Source organism: Amblyomma americanum, chromosome 6 (genome assembly GCF_052857255.1).
Source record: "Amblyomma americanum isolate KBUSLIRL-KWMA chromosome 6, ASM5285725v1, whole genome shotgun sequence".
Classification (NCBI taxonomy): Eukaryota; Metazoa; Arthropoda; class Arachnida; order Ixodida; family Ixodidae; genus Amblyomma; species Amblyomma americanum.
In genome coordinates this window covers 26,584,731-26,600,645 of record NC_135502.1, presented here as the reverse complement: position 1 = coordinate 26,600,645, position 15,915 = coordinate 26,584,731, and the positions used below count along the sequence as shown (strand labels likewise).

The window sequence follows — 15,915 nt, the reverse complement described above, 5'->3', positions numbered from 1 at the left end:
CTGCATATTCCGGTCTAACAAAACAGCTCCAAACCTCGAAATGTATTGGTTTGCATGAACAATTTACTAGGATTAGCCAGTGAACTTGGTCGTGTCCAAATCGTCGTCACTCGTCATGCGCATAGCCGTCAATTCTGAACAAAGAAAATTTAAACGGGAAAGAGTTTATCAATTTGATTTTTTCATATATTGTAAGATTTCACTATAACGATCAATATATTCATAGATCTCCCGTCAGCAGACTTGTATTTATTTTGCTATTAACGTTTTTAACATCATCAAAAGCGTTCCCCATCGGTTATCTAAGGCAGTCTCAACTGTTATATGCGAGCGATGGAAAAACTTAAAAAGATTTTGCTCCGCATCGCAAGACTGGATCATTGATTTCAATATTACTATAACAGTAACTTGCAATTTTCCAATGTTCAGAATTTTTGTCCAAGAATGTTGGACACGGCTTGGGCCGTCACTGCAGGCATTTAACGTTTGCGCTGTTTTCTCTGTACGCAAGAGTTAATGTGTGATGTAATCGGCATATATTTCATTTTCATGAAATGTAACTGGAAGCAAATATGACGGCGGCCTTGACAGTGGCACATGCTGATTAGCTTCTTAATGCTCGCACGATTAACACTGTAGCCTTCTTCAAATTTCATTGGTGGTTTTATAATCTCCTCAAAAACAATAAGCGTTTAAAGATTATGTACGCGAGTTTCAGGGCCGTGTCGGTGCTTTACTGAGCAAGCCGTGGAATTAATTTCATTGCAGAGGTCACTTCTGCGGCGTCCGAGTTTTGAACGGGTAGGCGGAAACGCTGTTGTAAGTATACTAAGCGCGGTTTCCAGTCAACTACACTGCGTATGCTTACTCAAGCGCTACATGCCTTTTGCGCGTTCGTACTTAGAGAGCAGCAGCAGCTGCGCTCGCTCGGACACATGCCGTTTTGTTTGGATGTCTCGGTTAGCCAGGAATTCGTCAGCATAGCGCTCTCTTTCGACACTATAGGCTTAACAATTCTGCAAGCGTCATCGGAAAAAATGACGCCAGATATGCTAGCTTGTTAACGAATGGGAAAGTAGAATGTCTCCAAAGCAAACAAAAAAACAACAACTTAATTGCGCCCTGGCAAGGACCTGAGTAACATGCTGTGAACTGAAAGCACCCTAGAACTTTTTTATAACCTCTGCTCTATACCACTGGGCTGTTTCACCACTGTGCTGTCAGTACTTGTTCATAGTCACCACGACAAATGGTACTTACACACTGAACAAATGAATGCTACAGTAAATACAAACAAAAAGCACCAAACTCATGCTTATCTTCAAGTGTATATCATCAGGCATGTTTTGGTTGTAGCAGTGGGAACTAGAACCGCGCCAGGCCTAATGTTGAATGCGATATTGAACGCATTCCTGCGAAAATCTCACTGCATCTCTGCTTTACGATGAAGTATTTTAATAGCTATATGTCCCACTGCATTTCTAATGAAGCCATAGTTTAACTTTAATAATAATAAGTTTCCTAACACGTGGGGGGGGGGGGGGGGGATCAACGGCAGAGGGTGGCCCGGCTCTCGTGTCTCAGATTCTTGGGCATGATCTTCCTTCCCGGAACTACCGCGTGAGAGAAAAGAAAATAAAGAGTGCGCCAGGATCGATGTGCGATAGCCACACGGCTGCTTAGCTACCACGCCCCGATGTGAGAAGTTGCGGAGCTGGAATCAAATCTGGGCCCATAAATTTGGCGGCCGCAGTCTCCGCCCGCCTAAGGCAGGATGGTCTTCCGAACGCCTAAGAACCTCTCGCCTTGGTTAACAACAGCAACACCGAGCGCTCGAGAGTTGTCGGATATATTCGCCGCGCCGTCTCCCTTAATAGCCACCGTTACTATCGCCGAGGTTATCGGGACGCTGAAAGCGCCTCTTACACAGTCTGGCGTCGACCATAGTCTGTTTTCTATGGAGTAGCCACGGATTCTCTTACCACCGAAAAAATATTCTACAGACGCCTTTCTGAAGCTAAGACACTTTGTAAGAAATAACACTTTCGATGTGGTAGAGAGAACAACGGTCAGTCGCGTTAATGACGTCAAATGTATCTGTAATCATTCTTTCTAATGTCGGAGTGTGGGGAAGGCCCCGGTTTTTTGTGGAATTCCATCTGCACATAGAACAAACTAAGCGAACCCTCACAAGTGCGGTAATTCCCTTACAGAAAATTTTTTAGACAGTCTATAGACTGTCCATTGACTCCTGTCTATAAAGTCTATAGACTCTCTACAGACAAACCCTAGACAAATTTGACTATAGACTACGAATAGACAAAAAGAAACATTTATAGGAAGGAAACAGAGTCTATAAGAAGTCTATACACCTCTGTTAACAGAGTCTAGTTTACGCGTTTCATACGAAGGGTATTAAGCTTACCAGTACAACATGATGACTAGCTCCGAGACTGCTTTCTCAAAGGCCAGGAGAACGTTATAAGATCGAATATACATATCATTTATTGAATAGTATTAGCAGCCACAGAATACAAGAATGGATGCGCCAAAGCAGCAAGTGGGCTTCTGTGGAGCCGCCTGGCAGCCGCAGTCATCTTCGCGAAACATCAACTGCGCTTACCAACGCAAAAAAAAAAAAACATACAACAGACCAACACGACAAACTTTCAGCGAGAATTACAAGTTATCTCACACTTCCAAGGCAGCTCTCAAATTTTTCTTAGAAGTAAAAAAAAATACACAAATAACTTCAACGCCAACGGAAGCGTCGTGATGATTCGCATGCTAAGTTCAGTGGGCTCTAGGCCACCATAAAGCTGTGATACCAGGCTGGCGGGCAAAAAATCGTGAGAAAAGTGAAGTTATCAACATATGGCCAAGTGCACAGTCCCTATGCAGTGAATGAGAGAGTGCACTCATCGTGGAAGAATGTGCATCTTTAGCTCGGTATACCATCGACAACAGTGAGCCCGCAAGTCAAATAGGAGTGTTTCATTTCACTTCATTTGTTGGCGCCACGAAGGAAAGCTCTCCAAGATTGTTTTACGGGCTGATTTCCGCTCAGTTGCGGTTGCGCTCAGGGCCTAGCAGTGATGTTTCACTTAAAAAAACGTGTGATGGCGTACGCGCTATCGGCGCAGGAGTCTACTACTGCTACTACAAATGCATATAATGCTGTGAGAAGGATACTACGTCGACAGCCACTGGTATCTCTGACAACTGCACCTATTTGCTCACTAAGTCGGACAGCCGGAAAAGCCAAACTTACCCAGGACCGCAGTGATACTCAAGATGACTCTTCAGACTGAGCTTACAGCAGTGTTGAACCTGAGGCTCGTTAGAGCGTGCGAGCTTTGAATCAAACTCTTCACTTTGCAGTGAAACACGAACCACCTTTGCAGTCTGAGTGTTCGAAACTGGGTTTGCCCCAGAAAGGGCGCAGCGGGGTTTGCGGAGCCTCCTCCAAGCACACACCCCTGAAGAAGCCGGGTGCCGGGCCGGGGGTGGCTTGTACCCATTTTTAACGGTGGGTGTCCGGCGGTGGGTTTAGAACCAACCCCCTCCCGCAGCCGAAGCGGGCGCCCTGACCACTAGGCCACGACTGCGGTGAAACAGCATACGTTGCACGCTGCGATTTATGCAATCTACGCTAATAAGGGCACACTACACGCTATTCATTATGCACGGTAGCTTTCTTTGTGCACTACTGATACTTACTCTTCTTTATCTTACACAATTTCAATAAGCGATTTCATCTGTTGACGATTGTAAAGCTGGTTTAATGACTTCACGACTGATTAATTAACGGGAACACCTACACATGCCAGCAGGATGTTTCCTTGCGTAACACTGGTTTTGAAGAGGATGGGGGCAAGAAAGAGCTACCAGCTTATTTATTCCAATTCGCGCGACTCCCCATTTCCAGCATTAAGAATGATACCCCCCCCCCCCCCCCCCTCCAACCTCCCTACACACACACACACATACACACCCGGCCCAATTCTACAGCTGCTGTTACTCACGCCTGTTTCGGAGTGCCGGGCAGGCAATTGATCCCTTATCTAACCGACCAAAACGCTCCAGGCGAATTAATTGTCTCAGTGCCAGCCGCTTCGTGCGCGGTGCAAAGCCGCGGGTGAGCTGAGGCGCGCCACCCAAAGCGCTCCAAAGATAAACCGACCCTAATTAGTTGTAGCACGCGCTAACACTAGTCACGACATGAAGTACAGTGCGTTTCGTTCATTTGCAAGACCGAGGTGCCAGTCTGTCTGCACCCGCTTGCACACCGTCTTCAATGCGCGGCGCTCATGAAATGGCGTGGCGCCCGCAACTACTCGGCACCACCGCGGCAGGTATCTGTGGCTGCTCCGCGTTGCGAGCACGATGTAGGCCCGGCTGCACGTGCGGGATGCCGAGGAGCACGCTGCCTACGTGCCGCGGGGCGCGTACGCTGTCAGTTCTGAGTGCGGCGGGCAGAGGAGAGAGTAACGTCGATGCTGCTCCACTTTGTGGCCGACGGCAGCGTATGTGTTTGTTGTGCTGCACAAACGACGGAAGATGAAAAATTACACGAAACGGAGCGCTCTAACGCACTGTCGGCGGCAGCAACTGCCTGCTCGGAATCCACTCCCCAAAGAAAATGCCCGCCAATTCGAAGCGAAGGACCACGACGAGATGACTGTTCTATTTATTTATTTACATATATTGCGGTCTCTCGAAGTAAGACATTGTACGAGTGAGCGCATGCGGAAACAATCACCTTAAAAGAATTTGCGCAGCAAGACAGTGCAGGAATGAGTACGTGAAAAATCATGCAACTAGCAACAATAAGTGCGCGAAGAAACGGCCGTCGTGGCAGCTTCGGTCGATGGAGTCCAGAAATAAGAACTCCAACCACAGGGTTCATACTCAATTTGGAGAATAAACATTTTCAACGACAACAAAGAAAAAATTCAACGCACACAAAGATTAAGAAATTCAGCATGCGGTAATTCATGAAGTGACCCGTCCAGTGTATTTTGAAGTTATACGGCCTCGGGAAAGAAAGAATATTTGCAGTAGCAGGAAGCTTTAAGTTACTGCTAAGCTAGTGCAGGAATGGGGGAATGCCTATTAAAGCAGGTATATACTTAGCATCTGGGTTTTCGGCGCTCTTTATGTCCTCGGTGTTGTGTGAGCACAGGTTTACGTTAAATAAAGAGCGCCCGTGTCTTTATGATGTAAATTTTATGCACGACTACAAAGAGCATGCATAAGAGGAAACAGTAGTACTCCAGAAGAACTTGCATTTAAAGTGGGTTGTGTGGATGTAGAGTGTCTTTGTTAAGCACACTATTTTTACATGATCGTGCACAGACTGCACTAGATACAAGGCCGTGTAGATAAAAGAACATGTGCAGTCGTCACTGCCGCCAAAATCTTCACGACGCAATCAGAATCTCGCAGCATTAAGCGCACTGTTGAAGCAGCTTGTTCTGGTGTTCGCGTAGACACTAGTGCACGTTTGTTATGGCCATTGTTAGTAATATTTAGAGCATGTCGTAACCAATTTTCTTTTCGTTCTGGGGTTACTTCTGGTAGCGATAGCCGAAATAGATGTTTTTGGCTGTAAAAGGAACCTCGTGATTGGAGTTCACAGCGGTTCACCTGCTCCGAATACGAAATGAGGCAGCAACAACATCGCACTGGGCGACTGCTGTGAACAACGGCGATGGCCCCCGAATGTTCTGAGAGGAAAATATTAAAGCCTGTAGAGAGAGGCAGGCCAGTTTTGATCCGTTCTTTGCACGGGTGCTGGAAGTGGTTCCCACCTAGAAAATTTCTTTAGACCAAGCAAACCAATTCCGCTCGTCTGGTTAGCATGCATCTGTGAAAGCATGCACCTGGCGACAACCCGCTAATAGGACACGATTAGCTGACGTTATGAGAGAGATGACATCTTGAATTCTAAACCCTGCCTTGTCCTCATTGCTATCTGATTCTGAAAGAGTGCGTGCTGTTTTATACACACTACAAAACGATCCGCAGCGGTGGTTCACTGATTGCGCTCGGCTGCTGAGCCCGAATACACGGGTTCAATCACAGCCGTGGCGGATACGTTTCGATGGAGGCGAAACGCAAGGCGCCCATGTACTGCGCGATGTCAGTGCGCGTTAAAGAACCCAACGTGGTCGGAGAAACTGATCCGAAGCCCTTCATGCTTATGTGCGTATGTGTCGCTTTGGGAGGTTAAACCCCACATATCATAGCGTAACGTACCATATTAGTGAACAAGTAACTATTAGGCTGTGTGACGAAGAAACATGTATTCGAAAACTGTAATCGATGGCAAGTGCAGTGGCATTATTTGTTTAACTCTGGCGTCCATTTTCGTTAGTTGCAGCAAGACTGCGTGCATTGCAAAACAATGGTTTACGAAGAAGCCATGCAATGACTCGTGTTGTGTACTACGAGCTTGCATTGCTCATCACGCGCTTTTCACTATGAGGCAAACTACCTCACGAGCGCGTCCCTCAGCACAACACAGAGAGGCCTTGAAGTCGTCCTCGTCTACAAAAGAATGCATGGCCGCGAACGGGGTGGTCCGGTAATTACATGTACGTGCCTACTTCGGAAAAAAAAATTGCTAACACATCCGCAACGCTGTGCGCAACGGCTTGAATAGCTGTTTAACGTCCCATCTCATGAATAGCTCGTTACTAGGCAAGTAAGGGAGGTCCGCATCAACGCCATGGGGAAAGTCGTCCCTGTTGGTGTGCTCCACCTGGCAACCTTGGACGCTTTGAAAAGTTCAGCTTTGGCAGTACTCGGGTGCGCTCATTTTTCGCCGACTGTAGTACAACGGCAGGTGTGATTTCCTACGCCGAGGTGCACATTAAATACGGCGACTTCCCGCAGCTGCTGTCATCTTGTGTGAGCATAACTGACATCCACCGCTTCGGACGGTCGAGGTGTGTGAAGGTCGTGTTTGAAGGGGAAAGATTGCCGCAGCATCTAAAGGTAGGCCTTGTCAGGCACCCTGTCCATCCATATGTGCCACGGCGTTTGCAGTGCCGCAAAGGCCAGACACTTGGCCATGCCAGCTCTGCGTGCAAAAGCAGAAGAACACGCCTGCGTTACGCCGGCACCCCCAATGAGCCTGTGTGCACAGTGGAGGCGTCGAAGTGCCCTAACTGTGATGGAACGCATGAGGCAGCCTCGAGGGAGGGTCCAAAGCTGAATACTGAAATGGAAATACTCAAGAAAATGTTAAGGGATCGCTCCATGCGCAAGAAGGCGGCTAAGGCGGCCAGTCGCCGCAGAAGACGCTTATGCAAGCAGCACAAGTCGGCCACTGCAAGCGTTTGACACGTGCAGAGGTTTCTGGTGTTGTGCGGAAGTCGTCGCCTGTGGCTGCCCCAAGGACGTTTCTGGAAACCGTTCGGATGGTATCTGCGGCTTGTAGGTGTATTTCCACTTGCGCCAATATACCTTATTGAGTGCATGGCACTCCGCGGTGTGGCCGATCCAGCAATGTGGCCTTCTCTCCCGTCGCTTTCGCGTGGTGCTGGTCAGTATCGGCCAGAAGAGATAACCACAGACGAGAAAATCAGATCGATGGTCAAGTAACTGGCTGGTGCTCTGCGCGTGGCTGTTGCCGGAGTAGATACGCTGGTTGCCAGGGCAGCTATAGGCTCATCTTGGATGAAGTATAACCCGTTCTTGTTACTCTTACGTGGAGGCCATATGCAACGACTTTGCTTCCGCTGCCACTACAGCACTGTCCCTATAGAGAGAAGGCATGGCAGATGATCAGAAGGGAACCAGTCCCGTTTACACTCGGAAATAAGCAGTAATTCGGCAAAAGTGTGATGATGACGAAAGAATACAGTGGAGTTTGATCATACGGGTTTTCCATAGGCTGTGTAGTCCAAAAAGAAAGAACATGTCTAGGTTAGCATCAACGGAAGGCACTGCAGTAAAGTAATGCACTGTGATGTAATTAAACTTAACGCGCATCTTCAAAGCAAAGTGGGAAACATTTCTGAATAGTATCCATCTTCAAAACTAATAATGCAACGGTCATTTCTTTCATAAATATCACAAAAGCGACCTATTAGTAGGACACCTCCGTTAAAGGGACACTGACGACCATTAAATATCGGCCTGTATCGACATGACACCGTGTTCTAATCACAAAGAGACCACTCTCAACCAAAACGGAGCTCGTATAAGCTAGAAAAGGCCACAAAATCAAACAAAGGTGTCGCCACAATCACCGACAGATTTTGCAAGTAAAATGCGTGCTTCAACACCGATTTTGGGACGTGGATTCCAGAGGCTATGCAATATGTCTATTCACCTCGAAATGGCGGCAACCCGTCCTTTTCGGTAAGGAGGTCGCGAGTTTGAATCGACTGGCGTCAAAGTATGCAAATACAATTTTCTCGCCAATAACTGCGTCTTTAGCTACCTGACAAACGTCAAAATGCACAGCAAGCGCCATAGAATCAATATTTACTGAGATCAATAATGGGATTGAATAGTTCTCAATGTCTCTAATTTTACATTATACCTTGCATGCCATAACCCGCACAATAGCGATCAGTGATGGATGCTAGAAGAGACATAATTTGTAAGAACACATATACTGACCTAGAAACAGCTCAAAAAGCTGTCCAATAAGTGTGAAAAGACAATTTGCTGTCTTTGCCCCAGTTGGCTACAAATTAAGGAGTGGTATTGAAGGCAAAGCGAACGCCCGCCGCTGAGGTCGTTACCGTAATAACACCTCAACAAAATGGTATTGGGGCATGACAGAGTACAAAACCACGATGCACCTCTTCCGGTGTTGTGCCCTTTTCCATTGTGCATTGTTCTTCTTCAACATGACGTCGCTTTGGCGCTGCCAGTGCACGAAAGCTGCTTCTTGGTCGGTTCACTAAAAGCTACAAACCTACAGTGCCTCTACGGATAGTTGTATGGTGCACAATATCTTATTAAAAGCACGCAGTAATAGCATGGTACATTACAGAAAGATTGCACGTGGGGCCAGGTTTTATTTTTCGGAAGGGGCGCCAAGTTGATTTCTTGCATCGGAATGAAAGAATTAGCCCCCTGCCCCCCCGCTGGATAAGTGCCTATCAAAAACACTTGTTCCTTGGCGGCACCCATTGTGGCCCAGTCCCGAGCCCACATGGATGGCCGTCACACTTGACACCAGGTGAACAAGGCAGCAGCGGAATACGACTTTACGTGGACAGTGAAGCTGTTACTACTAGGAAATTCACACATACTGCTAGCGTTCTAAAAGGGTTGCACTATAGCGTGGTAGCCTCGCTGCTTCTGACGTCTTCAGAGGGCAATGGCCTTCTCTGGAAGTAATTGGAGGCATATAATCCCTTGTTTCATGGCGAGCAACAAAGTATGAACGGTCATTACGAATTCAAGCCTAACACAACCTGCATGTAAATATTACCGCCATCGCCAGTACCTCTGCTACCGGGTAATAATAACATTCGCAACGAGGCGCAGGCCAATTACTAGCCGTCCTTAGACGTCAGTGGCTTCGTGCAGTCCGCCTCTGATCATTTCGCGTTCAGTATAGCATCCAAAACGCTGCATTCTTTTACTTGCGCAGAGGCTGCGTTCGTGGGTGCACTTATGACGAGCCCAGGTGTGCGAACGTGGCCGCGGTTGCGTGTGGCTTCTCGTGTTTCAAAAATTGAGACGCCTTCCTCCCATACACGCCACTGATCACAGGGGCGTGTGTCTGCACTAAGGCAGAGTAGAAAGGGTTTTATTACTCTTGATGAGCACCCGCGTGTCACGCTTTGTGTGCGGGGTTCACACGCCAGTTTCATAAAGCGTAGGAGACGCAGCTCTAACACCGTGTACGAAGTCGTAAAACAAGTCCGGTGCCAAACTCTCCGCGCAATTAAACCGTCCGGCGGTCCCCACCTGCCGGTGAGTCTAAAGCACAGAAGGCAGGCGGCGTCAGCAGTAAGCAACATTCGTGCGCATAATGAGCGCAATACGAGTTAATGCAAACGAGATGGGTGTAGCGCGTTATTTTTTCATGGCTACGATATGTGAAACATCTTTGGAGAACTTAAGGCAGCAGCGCTGTTCTTAAAGCGCCAGCTGTTAAAGCCGCACCCTTCTGAGATATCGTGGTCACCATTCGCATAAAATTGCGTCATCAGTTAGGATGGCTTTGTTCATGGAGGTTTTTTGCCAAATACACAGCTTTGCTGTGGAACCCATACAAAAGATGACGTATAAGTCACCTGACTGGACCTTTGGCATCACAGTTGACATGTGCGACACAACGTGTAGCAGGCACGCTAACACGTTGCACAAACGTTGCAGAACACGTTGCATAAAGTGGGGGTAACAGGTCAAGGGTGTCACACACAACACACGGATGAGACCATCTGCACAACGTATGAACACAGTTTTTATAGCACAAGGGTTGTAGTAGTAGTAGTAGTAGTAGTAGTAGTAGTAGTAGTAGTAGTAGTAGTAGTAGTAGTAGTAGTAGTAGTATAGTAGTAGCAGTAGTAGTAGCAGTAGTAGCAGTAGTAGCAGCAGTAGTAGTAGCAGTAGTATAAGTAGTAGTAGTAGTAGTAGTAGCAGCAGTAGCAGTAGTAGTAGTAGTAGTAGTAGTAGTAGTAGTAGTAGTAGTAGTAGTAGTAGTAGTAGTAGTAGTTTTGTTTGTTCTTGATTGTGCTCTCACAGCGTGCACTAAATGACCAGACCAACTCCGGCAGCGATCCTAACTCGCCACCTCCGATACAATGACCTGCAATGCTTCACCATTGTGTGGTCAGTTTTTATAGCAGTAAATGCTATAAGTGAATGGGAGAATAGAAGAGCGATAAGCACATATGTACCATAAAGCACAAATTAGCTTTTTTCCCTTGAAAGTGAAGAAGAGGTATGATTGACCATTCGATCAACTGTTTCAGTGAAACAATTTAAAATATTGGGAATTTCCGATTGAATTAACAGCAATACGTACCCGGTTTGTATTCCAGGTTTTGTAAAGTTTATGTTTCTGACGGCGTGATGCGGTCCTGCGTGATTAAGTGCATTAAAAATACTGCATGGTCAGATTTCTATTCCCGATGTACAAATTCCGACAGTAAGGGCTCTAGTGTTTAGTGACTGGATTTGTCTAAATTTTTCTGAAACCGAATCAAAGCTTAAATGTTTGTAAATACAACGAAGGCCTTTCTTTTCTAAGATATAACTTTTTTTCCATCTTTGTCTTGGACCCCACTCCCAACACCAACTAGCACTACTGGACACGTGACTAGGAAGTAGTAAAATGATGTTGCTTTCTGAGGTCTGTCGGTAGCAAGAGGCGAAATTTCGTTACGCACTCATTAAAAACTCAAAAATAATATTCGTGGAATAAAATACCTAAATATTTGTGCACTGAAACGCGTTCCAAAAAACAATAGTGGATGGAGGTTGTGTCACGGAGAAGAACTGGTTACTTGTGTGAGGAAAAAAAGCACCTGTGTCATCAGAGTAGGAAGGTCACATGACTAATCGTCGTAAGTCGCATGATAAATGGGTTACGCGATCCATAAATTGTCAACCAGTCGTGTTGCCGCTCAAGTGCGCCACAAGACGACCATGACCACATCACACACAGATCCCTACGATCACCTTGCACATTATCAGCCCTTAACAACTGACACCGAAACTCGTCTCACTTTACGAGAACACGCCGTCAACTTTTTTCTTCCTTTAATTTATACCCAGAATTTTAACACCCTAGTTGGCGCTTATCAGTTGACAGATGGACGAAAGATAAGCTTTGAATGCAGCTCGTTTTAAACAACATGGTGAGAGCGACGTAGTCGCGAGCGTCCGTGACGAATACACTCCTTCAACAAAAAATTATTTGCAGAAGTGCATTGAGAGTATGCTTGGCAAGTGTTCACAATGGCTAGAGTGGAGCTCTCAAACGCAGTTTTTAGACTTTTTTTTTAATAAAAAATATGAGAGAAAAGGAGCCAAGTAGGCTACGTGGCACGTGCACATTTTCTAGGAAAACTAAACTTGCGAAATTATAACCTTGATTATGCATGCTCACGCATATCTTCCCCTAACTGAGCACTCTCTCCTTGAAAGCGACAAGTGGCGCTTTTTACGCCTCAGGCTTGGTTTCCTGTCACCTCTCCTAGACAGGTTTTTAAGAACTTAGACGTGTCTCCAACGATTATACGATTAAGCGGAACGTTTACTTCTTCAGTCCCAAGTGTCACGCTAAAGATGCGATTAATAATAAGAAAAGGAACCGGTACGTCAAAGGCGCTCAACCACTACAGCCGCTGGGGTTGGCGCACACCGCGGAAGCAAAGGCTGTCTTGCCTGCCTTGCGCCTGAAGGCGTGCCGGTCGGGAACTGGACACGTCGGCAAAACTAGGTCGCACCACTTTCGTGCCGTCCCTCACCCTTCGTATGAAAGGCGTCTCGCTGGCAAGCGTACCTCGTGCCGTCGATAGCTCAGTTGGTAGAGCGGTGGACTGTAGAGGACAATGCTGGCATCCATAGGTCGCTGGTTCGAATCCGGCTCGACGGACGGTCTCTTTTTTTTTACTTCTTGGAACTTTCGAAGTAATACAACTGCGAAAATTAAATCCAAAGCGCTATGTTTACGGCACAGATGGCTTATGTCAACACTATGATCGCTTCTTGTCACGTACACCGCAAAGCGCCTATAGGTGGTGGGGTTCGATACGAACTAGAATTCTCAATGAAATATGAGAAACTGAATTCTAGAAGTGTGTGATGAGAGGCTAGTTGGTAAGACATAAAACTACGCAGGAGACAGGACAAAGAAAAGATGCAGGCAGGACGAGCGTAGACTAACAACTGATTTATTGGACGAAAAAACACAAGCTTCCTTCAAGAGCAACGCATGCGCAACCAAACTTAACAAAGCCAAAGTACACAATCTTATCAACCCAAAAAGTCAAGTTCCTTCTGATACAGGTGAATTGATGCTTCACTAACACATTTTTCCGCACCGTATCTAGCAATTTTCCAGGCTTCAAAAATCTCGCGTGCCTTCCGGTCCTTCGCGCAGCCTATAATCTTCGTTTGCTTGAAAAGCGGCGTACAAAACACTTTCATCTTGTCATTGATCTTACACAAGACTGGCAGTGCCTTGCTAAATGCTGCCCACCGTATATGTAGGGCAGACGGGGCGCTGCATTAATAAACGCCTTCAGGAGCACAATAACTCTTTGAGCCAACACGGTGGGCAACATTTAGCAAGGCACTGCCTCGCACTTGCCACACGATGGTTTCGGTTCCCAGTGTTTCGACCGAGCAAATGGCGAAACAGCGCAATCTTCCGGGAGCGCAGGCTCGTGGCCAGCATTCTTCTGTGGAGGCGCTTCACGTGCTTTCACGTGGGGTAACTGCGCCACGGTCACGCGACGGCAAGAAAGCAACCCTCTTGTTTGTCAAGTGTGAAGCGCGAGGTTTGTACGCAACCGCTGCGAGCATGTCAGTGGTGGTCCAGTAGTAGTAGTAGTAGTAGTAGTAGTAGTAGTAGTAGTAGTAGTAGTAGTAGTAGTAGTAGTAGTAGTAGTAGTAGTAGTAGTAGTAGTAGAAAACATTTATTCCAAAAAAGTTGGATAGAGAGGCGAAAATGCAGATAAACTCAGTTTAATAAAAAATAATGATGCCATTACTAGCCTAGCAAGGCTAGAGAAAAACATTTCTGCTTATAATGTGCGCCATCCTGAGATGTGGTATGTTCCAAAATGCAGAACCAATTATGGAAATCAAATGATAAAATTTAAATTGCCTACACTTCTGAATCACATGATAAAGGATGCTAACATTGACATATCAGATATATCACCAAAAGAACTGCGTTTATTGTTTGTATAATGCTGTGATATGATTTTCTAGTTCTTCTTGCCTGTTTTAAACTAACGTTTTCAACGATGTTGCCATATCCGACTGTGTTCTCTTGCTGCACGCTTCTGTCCTACCCCGTGTGTTGGGGGGTCAGGGCTTTTCAAGCTGTTCACACAGCTTTTCTCCTGTCCTCCTCGCAGCATCTTTTTGTCGTGGAATAAATTTCAAATTTCAAATTTCAATTCAATTTTGGGTGGAGTCCTTATTTCAGGACCCCAATGTCCACCGCAGTTGCTCTTGCTTGGGATATCAGCTTTCGCTGCGTCGCCAAGTCAGAGCTGGGCAGGGCAAACTCCCACTGTTCCTCGGAGTGATGTTTGTCTAGTTCGGGGGGCTTGGGACCGGAGCAGCCCCATGTTACATGATATGTTGTTGGAATTCCGCCACACCAGGGGCAGATTCTGTCATATCTGTCGGGGAAGATGATGTGGTACTTGTGTAGGTTAGGAAAGGTGTTCGTCTGTAGTTGTTGCCATTCCCTCGCCTCTGCCGCCGTTGGCTTACGGTGTGGTGGGGGATAGACTTGTCTTTGTGTTCGGAGAAGGAGGAGGCGCTCGCCGTACGTAGAGGGTTAGTCGCTCGGTTAGTATATCCTCGAGCTAGACTGTCCGCGGCCTCGTTTCCCTCGAGCCCCTCGTGCCCAGGAGTCCAAGTGATTTGGTGCTTGCATGTGGAATTTTGAACTTGTGGGGTAGTCAGAATGGGAGCGACGGAGTGTGGAAGTCTGCCAGAGAGGAAGAGGCGACACGCGGACTGGGAGTCGGTAATAATTTTTAACTCATTTCCCGTAGCATCGCCGTGCTGGATTGCGAGGGCAATTGCAGCAGTTTCTGCTAGTGTGGGAGAGCAGTTTCGTAGGGAGGCGCTGGCGATTTCCTTGAAATTGGTGTCCAAGACGACCGCCACCGCGTTTGTTGAATCGGGGTAGATGGCTGCGTTGTGGTCCAGATAGGGAGTCCATCCAGCAAATCACTCACGAAGGAAAAGGCTTCTCATTCCAATTGCGCATTCCAAAGCAGATGAAGACAGCCAGCGTATTTCTTGTAAGAGGTTAAAATACAACAAACAATTATAGGTCTGTTTGTGTCCTTCCGGTTTAGTCTAACCTCTTTGAGTCTTATTAGCACGCGGTTGGAAAGTCTTATTGGTAAGTTACATCATGTCTGCTGCAAAATCTTAATTTCGAAAAAAAAGGGTGCTGAGGATTGAATGTCCATCTGAAAATATTCAATGAAGTGAAGTGTACAATTCCACTCTTCCTAGACGCTCCTAAAGGTTTTGATTCCGTTAATCGCAAGGAACTCTTGGATAATCTTAACAACAATGGTATACGCGCACATGGAGCTGCACTCGCTTTGATGCCTAATTATCTGACGAACAAGTAATAGTGTTTTTCACTGCGACGTTTCAGCTCGGCTAGAAGTAATGAGATGTGCTCCAAAGGGATCTACACTGGTACCAATATTATTTATTCATTACATAAATTACCTATCTGACATAACACCCCTCGCTCTATTATATACGCCGAAAAGGGTGATTTGTCTTTGTATCCACATGGATTACAAATTTTGAAGCCGTAATTAATGAGTATCTGAATTTATTATCACCGTGGTTGCAAATGAGTAAACTAGAAATAAACTTCGATGAAGGTAAATATATACTTTTTGCATCGTTCTGTAAGCCCATGAAAAGAGCACAACTATACAATTAAAACTAATAACAGATGAAGTGACAACAGGAAATGTTAGGTGTCTCGTTTAGGAGGAATATATACTATAAAACCCGCGTCTATTGTTATGTTATAAAGTTATGTACTATTCGAAGCAAAGTTGTCGGGCGCCTTTTTAAAATGAGTAATGTCACACTTCTCCGGCTTAATAAAATGTTTTTACGCTGTTTCATTCCAGATAGTCATTCTGAGGCTTAGCCTCGGTCATTACATATAAAAAATTAGACGACATGAAGTGCACTGCAGAAAAAGAA

General features: G+C 46.2%; 1 non-coding gene across 1 annotated transcript; it reads left to right on the top strand.

Annotated features, from left to right (window-relative positions):
• Positions 1-12,493: 12,493 nt before the first annotated feature.
• TRNAY-GUA (transfer RNA tyrosine (anticodon GUA)) lies at positions 12,494-12,580 on the top strand. The gene is given in 2 exon segments: positions 12,494-12,530; positions 12,545-12,580. It is a non-coding gene; the product is annotated as a tRNA-Tyr (tRNA).
• The last annotated feature ends 3,335 nt before the right edge of the window (positions 12,581-15,915 follow it).